At 32.6% G+C, this 11,486-nt stretch overlaps 1 protein-coding gene across 1 annotated transcript in view; it reads left to right on the top strand.

The window, feature by feature from the left end:
- The first annotated feature begins 339 nt into the window (after positions 1 to 339).
- LOC123531845 (5-hydroxytryptamine receptor 1D-like) overlaps positions 340 to 11,486 on the top strand; it is a 241,177-nt gene continuing 230,030 nt past the window's right edge. Inside the window, exon 1 of the mRNA XM_053517050.1 lies at positions 340 to 445. The gene's annotated coding sequence lies outside the window, so the exon portion shown is untranslated. The remainder of the gene's footprint in view (positions 446 to 11,486) is intronic.

Genomic DNA, 11,486 nt, shown 5'->3' with positions numbered 1-11,486 from the left:
GAATTGGTTGTCATTCTAAATGTTGTTTATATATTACGTTAGTGTTTACTGCCTAAAGTACCATTTTCCATTAAAAGTGTGTATTTATACACCCATTGATATAATAACATACACTAAGAATATAAAAACATCTTCTTGAAGGAATTTCACGGCAGATTTTGGCAGAAAATTTTGCCACATCTACATTACTAGATCAGAGATCACAGACAAGTTCTCCCTGTTATCTAATGAATCAAAGTTATATAAATGACCAGAAATATGCCGAAATAGTGCAGTTGGCACACAATTAAAACATGTTCAGTTACATTATATTTATTACAATTCAAACATTTTATTAACTTAAGGGGGATATCCTCAGACCGGCTGTTTCTAAACGTACAGGAGCAACCACACATCTGAACTTGGCAAAAACATTCCTATTGCGGCCAGATAATAGAAATTTAAAGTAAGAATCTACTTCATAATCTCACGTAAACAAACGATTCATCATTAATTCATTGCTTCTATCCATCTTACTGTATTCTCAGAGTTTTTATTATATTTTCATTTGTTTCACATTCTAATTCTCTTAGACTAATACTTTTCATTTCTACTTCACCAATATCAACAATTTCAAAATGTTTTGTTATGCACTTTTGTAAATAGTTTTCCTTGGCTTAAAAGATTCATTTGTCCGTAAGATATTGTTTATTTTGTGACAGAGAACACAGGAAACTCTACTACTGGAAATAACTTAGGAACGATACGACGGGTTGAGAGCTAACGATGATTATTTTATATTTATGTTACCATTCTATCTGCCCGGTCACGAAATAGTGTCAACCTAAGCTGATCCTGTAGGATGCACTTAAAGAGCAACCCTCAAGTTTACTTAAGTTTCACGCTGCATGAACCTTATCATAATAATATAAAATGTGACAAAAAGTAATACCATGAATATTATAGTCTATTAAATAAATTTAAAGATGGTGATCAACTAGGGAACACACTGGTTGAGGCGGAAGAGGGCCGTCTGTGACCCAATTTGTACGAGATCCTATTTCTGGGTAATGACAGAATGTGGCTGTCTATACCCTTATAGAGATAGAAAACTAAGTATTTATTAACAGGAATCCACTTTGGAAACTCCCTTAGGGTTATGACAGAAAATGGCTGCCTGAAACCCAATTTGTGACAAATAATCATATCAGACGTAGGGTCAGAGTTGCTGATTAAAGTGCTGCCGTATCATTTTTTCCCGTCGGCTAGCTTTTGGGCATTGTATGGTAAAGAATAACACTTCCATGCAACGGTATTTGTTAGCACACACATTATATTACCATACGACTAAGGTTGGGGCCGTCGCGGGCTAAATGATACCACAGTTATTCTTTTGTAATTCTTTTGTTTCAACTAATAAGAAATGATATATAACAAAAGTTACCATCTATGTACTGAGAAATGAATTAGGTCCATCCAAGAGACTAACACCCTTTTATGGGCACATTCTGTACTCTATTTGTCAAAATGTTATTGATGTGTATATTATGCTTGTCACTAGAAACTATATAGTTTATGTAAAAATAAATTTGTTCGTTCGTTCATTCGCTGACCCAGACTATATATTTTCCAAAGTATTTATGTAAACTTTCAGTAATAATTAGAATGGTCTAAACTTAGCATATTTACAGATTTTTAAACAATTATACTTTCTCTAATATCATAAATACAAATCTATTTTACCTTAAAGATACGTTAAATTAAAATTGTGTAATTTTAACAAACTTTAGTTTTACTGTGAAAGAAATGTAATTGTTAATGTTCAGAATACAAGGAGATTAATTTATGCATGAACAGAATTAAGCCAGAGTTACTATACTTCCAATAAGCATACAGAAGACTCAAAACCGTTTTATTTGTAAGTCCACCCCTATCACCTTTCACCGCAGCATTTGGAGTGTATTTCCAAAGGCCCATAACCATCGTTCTGCTTTATTCTGGACTGCTGAACAAGAAAATTCTCTGTCACCCAACATTACAGCTCCATAACCGATACTACTCCATACCGTTGCCTGGTACAGTTTTGAAATAGTCGAAAAAGGAAAAACTCAAAGATATTTATTTTCTGCAGAGTTTGCTGATTTGGCAACATATTTTATCATACTATTTTAAACTAAAGGTATGTTCGGGTAAATACAGACAAAGGTAAACATAATAGTTTTCAACAGCCAAAACTTCATCACCACATTTGCCATTCCATTCTGCACAACATGGCCAACATTCCAATACATTGACCAGTAGTTTCGGCAAAAGTAGTCTCCCTTGAATATACACGAATCGCGAACCCGATAACGTTTATCGATAAACAGTTTTACTATAGATTTGTATAGGAAAATGTATTTCGAACATCAAAAACGTATTTTATCGTTATTTAACGAAATTTTGTAACCTCGTGAAGTAATCTTCTTTTTTTTGCCCTTTATTTCAATGTATTTTTTATCGATGTGGTACAAATACTTATTGCTTCCCTTTTTGAAGTTGATGACTATGGTTTCTATGTATTTCTATATAGAAATGTGGAAAAGATCGGTTATGTCAGGTTTTAAAAGGCTATGAAAATACTTTCTATCAAAATGACATTATTTTATAACATCGTGAAGTATTCTCCGATACTAATGGATAATAGTTTTGACTTTCCCGTGTTTTCCGCTATCTTTGTAACATAATATAAGTTGTTAGTTATATTCACAATCACCTATCATAATTTTAACAATAGCCTTTAGCAGGATAGACACTTTGTCTTATCACATCGTATGAAAATTTATTTTCTTTTGTGAAAATTGTTTCGATGTATATTTCATGCAATAAGGCAACAGGAAATAAAGGAATATTGAAAATAACGTTACTTGTACATACAAACTGTTCTTAGCAAAACATGGCTCTTTAGAGGTAACCATGAAATTGACGCCAAAGAAATTAAGTATCATCGAGTTGTCTAGAAGATTGTATATCGATTGATCTTTCAGGGTTTTGAAAAATAAATATGGAAGGGTAGGAGACAATATATGTTTTCAAGTTTCTATAAAACATAATGCCATATAATGTAAAGTAGCAGGAAGTATTAAACATGTGAAATCTGCTCATTTTGATGATGTATAGTCCCTATCGAGACGATATACTAGTATATATTAAAGGTTACACAGCCGATAGCTTGATTGCGATATATCATACTCTAATTACGCCCACACCTAACAAAAGTACAACGATTAAATTGACGTTGATGAAATTATAATCATTAACATAAAACATAAACTGTCAAACTAAATATAAATATACAAATATATAGTTACAAGTATAATGTTATATTACATTAGAAAGGAAATAACTGCCTTCTACATCAATTTTTCACTATGGTTATCAGTCTCTCAGCATGCCGTAGGTGAGTTATATTATACTTGGCACAACTTGCCTCATCAATATAATGCTTCTTTGAAATGAAATTTGAATAGTTGATGTATTTACCGATGCATATGATGCCAGTCTTCTTTGCTGTATTTAGAAACATACACAAACAATCTCCTGGGATTTTACAGTATATCACACGCTTGGGCTTAAATTAACCATAAATGTCAAATTGCTAAATACAAAAATGAACGACTAAGCCTCCCAAGCACAACATGTCACAAATCATGCAGTGGCAAGCATAGGGATAAACTAAAAACATTTCAGTGTTCATTTGTATAGTAAACACTTATAACCGTATTCATTATTTAATGTGTTCAATCAAATACATAAAACAGATAATATTAAAGTTTACATGATGTATTTGCTGAAATAAATATTTATTCTTGATGTACTGGAAACTGCATAGGTGGTATTCCCGCATGTTATTAAGTGTGTGATTTAGCCGTCTGCAATTGATTTTAAAGACATTTAAATTACACAACTGTTTCTTCTTCTCTTTAATATTTGGTTCTGACAGGCATTTTGCTTCACGTCTTACATCCTGAACTAATTAATTCCATATAATATATGTTTTCTTGTTTTCAGTAAAACAAATAACTATTTCTAAAACCGCCAAAATCTCATGCAGGTACAAAGAAACATTAACATTAACGTCACAAATTAGTTAACAGTAAGACTAGAATTATGAAATTAAGATTAATGTTTATTTACTAATACATGTGTTTAATTTATTTTCTTCCTGTTTATGAACACATTGTCTTTTCTAGTTTTGGAACAGAAAGATATACACCTCTTAGAGTAGTAAACGGTCTTCAACCATTTGCAGCAACAATATTAACATAAAGGTTGAAATAGAGATGACATAACAGGAAAAAAATGACGACACCTTTAACATTTAACAGCTGTACCTGCTGATCGAATTTCAGATCAAAGAAAAGCAAGGTCATTTCTTTGATTTATTCCTATTCAATGTTGATAATTTCTATAAATTACAATGAGCTATATAGCGGAACAGTTGGCGCTGAATATATATCACTTTTGTTAATACTGGATTATAAAAAGACACTGATGACTGGAACATGTTACCTTCGATTTTTACCTGCAATAAAGGTAGCGTAGATAGTATTTAAGGTAATTACAATACGCAGTTAGTAATAAATTGAAAACGTCAAACTAAATACCCTTTTGTATAAAGCAGCTGTTAATATGTATAATTATGCATGTTTTAATCAGTAATAAAATTTGACGAAATGTCTTTTTTCCCGTGTACAAGAAAACTATAAAATACCCCTTCTATTTGCAGTTTATTATAATTCATCAAGTCTAGTCCTTGCATGGATGACATCATCTACTAGATACATTAAAATGACCACAAAAAGAGATATCATGCTAGACTTAACGTGAATCTAAATTAAATTGTCAATCCATTATCAATCTCTCATCGCTGTTGTGTCATAGGTGCCTTACTTTTACGTGTGGGCAGCTTGGTTCATCATTATAGTGTTTTCTGTGAACTGCAATTTGAACAGTTGATGTATTTATAATGATAACTATATCCTTTCCTTCGTGTTGTTATTTGGTGTCATCAAGGGTACTGACATTCTCCTGGTTTTGCAAATGACACCAAACGTACATCAGTACGTCGATATAAACTTAAACATGATTTCCGAGTTCATACTAATTATTGACCGGTATTATATACTCTTATTAAATGACTTGCCGGCCAATATTTAAAACTATTGCCCGAGGTCCGGAGGACAGAAGTTCAGTAGTTTTGATATTGACTGGCAAGTGATTCAGTAAGTTTTTTGTTACATGACATTAGATGTTTGTCAAACAGTCAAACGTAACTCATGTGACACAAACTACGAACCGTTCATATAGCATAAACTATGGACCGATGCTAAGGGACTTGAGGAATGTTGAGCTTTTAATTACCTCTCATAAACAGACTCCTGGTTGTGTTCTATGCTATGTTCGTGCATGTATAGATTGTATTTAAAACAGGAGTTATGTACTAATGAAGTTAAATATCAAAGTGTACAAAGTTAACAGTGCACGTTTTGAAATATTTTTTTCTGGCTGATTTCAGTATTGATATTTGATGTAAATGTATACGTACAATTCTAGCATATTCTTGTATTGTAACGGGTTTTACCTTTGTATTTATGAATGCATGAGCGAATTGTTCTGCTTTACAATGACGGTTATCCAATAGGTAATGTGATCAAAACTAGAACTGTCATCAATTTCAAAAATGCGAAGAAGGTAAGCGGTTAAATGACAATTTTCACACTACCGCTGCTATCACAAAATGTACATCCATTTAAGACCAGCCATTTAGATGTTATAGCAGACGGTTTTAAAAGGTAAAAATGTGGGAAAATTGCTTGACAATGTCTCGAAATTGATATTCAACCAGTTTCTATCATAAAAAAGTATAAATGAGGAAACTGAAAATGACATCTGATAAATTGCTTCGTATTTGCACGACATTATCTCTCTTCTGTAACTCCTTGACAGACTTGACAAGTATACATTTGATGATGTTTCTCGCATTGGTAAGAACGCAGTTTTGCTGAATTTTACTGCGTAAGGAATTCCCAAACTTTTGGGACTCTCCATATAAAATATAGAAAAAACAGTTACTGCATTTAAGCATATTGCTTACACCAGTTACTCAAATTATTCAACACTTTTTCAGCCGGGCTTTCTCTTACTTTAAAGCCGTAGAGTAGTCGGCCTTTGGTATACTTTGCATACACTGATACACTATAAAGGGCGCTGCTGGTCCGGCAAATCCTGCTGTACAATATTGCAAGTGTGTGTAGATGCATTGTCATGAATTAGACAGATTGTGAGAGACGTTTAATATAGTGACGTAACGTCAAAAGTTGCAACCCATTAATGTAACATACAAACGACGTCAAAATCATGAAAAATCAGTAGTTTACACAGAATAAAAACGGGACGTCTAAATGCTATTATTTCATTTCAGGCATATTTTTGTTTCATGTTATATTATAAAATCAGTGCATATACTTATATTAAAGCGTACTTTTAAATGTAATAAAAACATTTTAACAGTACAGATATTACCGTTTATAACATCTGAATGTTAAAGAACATTTTTCTGTCTCGTAAGTTTGTGTTTCTTTATAACTGTGAGATTTCACCCACAATGTCAAGAATGGTTTCGAGTAAATAAACCGGTAACGAAATAGTGTTTGCAATGAATTTCTTTAACAACACACATTATTAAACTTGAATTAGTGCGCGTTTCTGTTTTCATTATCATCTTGTATGAAAGAGATCCTGTTTTCGGATAGTAAACACCGCGGTAATAATCTGAAATATCAATTTTTATGGTTCTCTTTGAAAATCCACTTTTTAAAACAAATGACAGACCTTTCTATCATTGTAGGTATATTCATTGTATTTTGCCGTTATTGAATAGAAGACAGAATAAAACGTATTGACGTTATTTCCTTTTGGCGTTAGTTTTTTTAAAGTGTGACAATTTTAAGAACTCATTCATCTGTAAATAAAAATATCATCTTTGAAAGCATTTTCAAAATTATACTATCATTTTACAGAGAAAAGTAAGCGAAATTGATCAAACTTGTTAAAATACAATAAAAGAAAACAGTTTTTTTGTTATCGCAGTTCACAAAGCTTGTTATTTTTCATATGTTTAATAATTGGAAAACGTGACAATTTTAAGAACTTGTATTTCTGTAACTACAAACAAAGAAATGCTAATTTTTAGCTTAGCGTTGCTATAACAGATGCTGTGAAACAGCAAAGTAAAAATCTGAAAATTGTTAGATTTTCAGATAATGAATTTTTCTCACATTTTATAGCTCAACATGTCTAATTTTGTATTATTTAAGTGAAAATTACAAACTCAACGCCGCGGAAAACACATCTCATGTTGTTTTTTAACGTATTCACAACCGTCAAATTACCCCTACAAACGTTATCACGTTCAATGAAAAGCAAGCAAAATTTCCCGCAATTTCAATCACGTCAAAATAAGAAATTTCCCTAAAGGTACTGTTTGTTTAAAAAAATGTTACAAATACATACACTTTTCGTCATTTTTCACGCATTGGTATGATTTTTCATATAACTGTGATTAAAGATACTTTTTTCATACTTTACTACAGCCTAATTATTGCTGTATATTTGATACTTATTAAAAGAAATAGGATGAAATCATTAAAAACTTTACATTTATTATATCACTTGAAAGAATTTAGCATGGTCGCAACTTTGACGTTACGTCAATATTTTTTAACTGATTTTAGAACATTGTGCCTTAAAAACTTTTCACTAATAGATTTGCCGGGTACATTGGGTATTTGCACAACTGGGCCTTCGGAATAGAAGAAAATTGTGTAAAGAGCCCGCTTGCAATTTTTCAGTTGTCGTTTTTATTTTTTGTTTTTGTTTTGTTTTTCTTGGCGACAACTGGTCGCCCTTGCTCTTTCCTTAGCCACTATTTGTCATTTATCTGCCATTTAGGTTTGAAATAATATACCCATGCCTCATCCCTTGTGTGAAGTGCGTCATACCTCCTTTCATGTGCATTTTTATAGAATCTTAGAATTTTTTGCAACATTGCACCCATTTGGCTTTTTGCTCTTTGATCAAAAGATGGAATACCCACTTTGCATCCACCTTTGTGTGTTTAGTCATAATTTTTTGAACACTACCTGATAAAATATCCACTGAGGCAATTATTTACATCTCGACTCTTCTGCAACAATGGTTGCTTCAGCAGCTTTGTTGCTAGGGGGTGGTTTTAGAGCGCACGACAAGAAGTAGATCTTGGATTTTAGGTTCTCCCTTATTTAATACCCCTTACCTGAAGTAGCTTTGGATGGGGAAGAATAACCGTAGTGATATTTTGGTAGAATCTTCTTAGCTAGTATATTCAATTAACAACGCAATTTTATTTAGGACCTTATTTCCTGGAGCCTCCGTACTTACGATAAAATTACATCCGTGTAACTATACGAGTGTGGTGTGTTAAAACGCTTGTCAGTCAGCTATATCAAAACCAGTTGTTTTGAAATGTTCTATGTACATGGCTATTGAAACCCCATTGAAGCCCATTAGAAATGGTGCTTGTTCTCGTTACAGTTTCCACGGAAGAGTGTTAGTCCCACATTTTTCTTAATCCCTCGTATCAATTGCCACATCATCATCCACAACGAGAGCTGAACAGTTCACATATCATTTGTGTTTGTACGATAAGCAATGCCGGACTGTCTCGGCGAGACGGTAGGATGTTAATATCAAATCTAGCTAAACCGATGAATATTTTCCAAAACAGGAAGTGAATGGCTTCCAGTTGGTACTTTCATTACATACATGGAGCCGGCGGCGACAAAAATCAATCATGTGACAATGAAACATAAAAGGTGATTGGCTTATTAAAAACGACCAAAAGAACCAAGTCTTTTACAGCAGATGCTTTCGTCCACAATCCACCATTTAAAATGACAACCATAATATGACTGGAAACCAGATAACTGAAACGATCTCAACGGCACGGAATGTAGTTTAAACAATATTAAGTTTGAAACAACATACACATAACATGTGCAACAATTTTCACAGGTCAAATACATGGATTGGAAAACAAGCTAAAAGCTTATGTAAATTCCTTTCCACGGGGAAAACGATCTAAATTGCAAGGAAAGGATTTTAGGATTTCTCAATAAACCCTATAATTAAAAACTTCAAACCATACGACAAGTGATGTTTTCATTTATCTGTTTACTTAATATTATGACGATTTTAGGAGAGCTACGATATGGACACCATTTTAATTGGGTTCCTTTCTCATCTGTCTCGTTGTTTCCCTAATTATTTGGTTTTTATAATAACAGACGAAAATTTCTTCATAGAAATGGTTTCAAACAAATGTTTTGAGCGCACAGGTCGCAAGACTTTCCAGCAGCTCCCCACACCCTTTCTAAAATTTTGACTAACATGAAACCTCCCAGAAAGAACCAAGCGAGCCGCATTCGCCGTCTAACATGTTTTAAAGCTAATCTTGTTTGTGATTATATTGCATGTGTGTGTAGACATTGATCATTTATTTGGTTTGATTATGCCTGCGTTGTAGTGTAAAATCACCGTGACTATGTTCATATTTGCCATGTATGGTTGAAAATACTTAACTGATATTGCTTTTGACAAAAAAGCAAAGAGCATTTTCACAAATAAAGCTGAGAGATTCTTTTGGTCTGTTTATTGTACGTTAAAATGTGCAGCGCAAAGTTAAAAAAAAAGACAATCTCATTACGAAAAGGCCACACGGTTATGTCAAGAGATAGTTTTCGTGTAACCTGATGAGCAAAATTCAAACTCTTTCTATAAATCATGAACATTTGGCATGTACAAAAGTTTTCTAAACACGTCAACATTGTTATCACAACTGATTTCCCTTTCGCCTCTTAGAATAAGTTATTGCTATTTCTCCAACTGTGTTAGATTTTGTTTCCACAGAACTCTGAATTCAGTTTCAGTTTCAGTTCAAAAAGGACTTTTTTCTATAATCATACATTTTGCAAAGAGCAATTATAAAAATGGCGTTGATGTCGCAAACATGTCATGTTCAACTTTATGAAATTAAGTATGAATAGATACATTTAAATTTTGTAATGTTACATCAAGTAAACAACTTCAGTAACCAGTTCCTCAGGATGTCGATGGTCAGTTACGGTGTAGTAGGTGGAGCTTTCTTCATCAATATAATTCCTCTGGGATATACAATTTGAATAATTGATGTATTTATTTTTGAATACATAATGTATGAAGAGTAGTGACATTCTCATTTTATATAACAATATGGTATACATGACAGGACACAGACCGATCATTGTAGATTTAAACGGTCAAGAATCTTGAACGTAGTGCTGTCATTTCTTGAGGAGGCAAAACAACATAAAATCACTCTAATGAAAAACTTATTTAATAACTGGAATTGTACGTTAAGGGTAAAAATCTGAAATGTAATAATCACATGTCTTTGTGAACGTAAAAGAACGGAAATAAATATTATTTATTTGCCGAACTAATAGTAAATTTTCGTAAATAATTTACTCAGAAATTCATTAGTGTCATTCTATCATTTACCTTATTGCGGGCTTTAGTTCTCTGCTGCCGTTTATGTAAAGGGTCATTTGCTCTTTTCTGTAATTGTTGATTTAGTCCACAAGTTGTGCAAAACTTCGAATCTCCAGCGTCAGTCCATTCCATTTGTTACGTTGAAACTACCCCAAACTGTGAAAATAATCAGACATGGTAACTTTGACATCAAAGGTGAGTTGGCTTTAAGTATCAATGAAACTTTGAATTATCTAATAAAAATCAAACAAGAAAAAAAAACATGAAAAATATATTTGTTGATTCGCTAATATGCATTCTTACAACCATTTTCCTTGTTCTTACTTATAAACTACAGCTTCATTATGGTTACAATTTTATATTTTACTGAATCACTTTCTGCTTGTTTCTCGAGCAGACAGTGGAAGCAAAATTCTTTTATATTTCAGTCGTAGGTGGTTGGGATTAAGAACAAAATTTGTTCGAAAAGCATCCGCCATAAGGTTCAAACAACTAGACAGAGTTGGTTGTCTAATATGCGATTATGTATGTGATAAATCATGTAGCGGTGGAATTGCTTTTATTGATCACAGCTCGTTTTATGTAATATGTTTGTTTTGTCGCTCTGCTTTATATATACCGGTATATTACAAAATAACATTTAATTTATTAGTACAATTTATATTTCTTAAATAAGCCATGGACATTTTTATATACCATATCAACCGTTGCGTTAAAGCAAATATAATTTAATATGCTCTGTCTTTGAAATATCATATAATTGAATATCTTTGACATCTCTAGCGAAAGGAATATTTCAAACATATAACAGGCAGTTTTCACAGAGATGGAGTAATTCCTAGAGGTGTGTTTTAAGAATAAGATTAATAATACAACTGCTAGTTTCCAGAAGATTCGGT

Source organism: Mercenaria mercenaria, chromosome 11 (assembly GCF_021730395.1).
Source record: "Mercenaria mercenaria strain notata chromosome 11, MADL_Memer_1, whole genome shotgun sequence".
NCBI classification, from domain to species: domain Eukaryota; kingdom Metazoa; phylum Mollusca; class Bivalvia; order Venerida; family Veneridae; genus Mercenaria; species Mercenaria mercenaria.
Note: the sequence above shows the minus strand (reverse complement) of the source record. Positions and strands in the feature narration are given on the sequence as shown.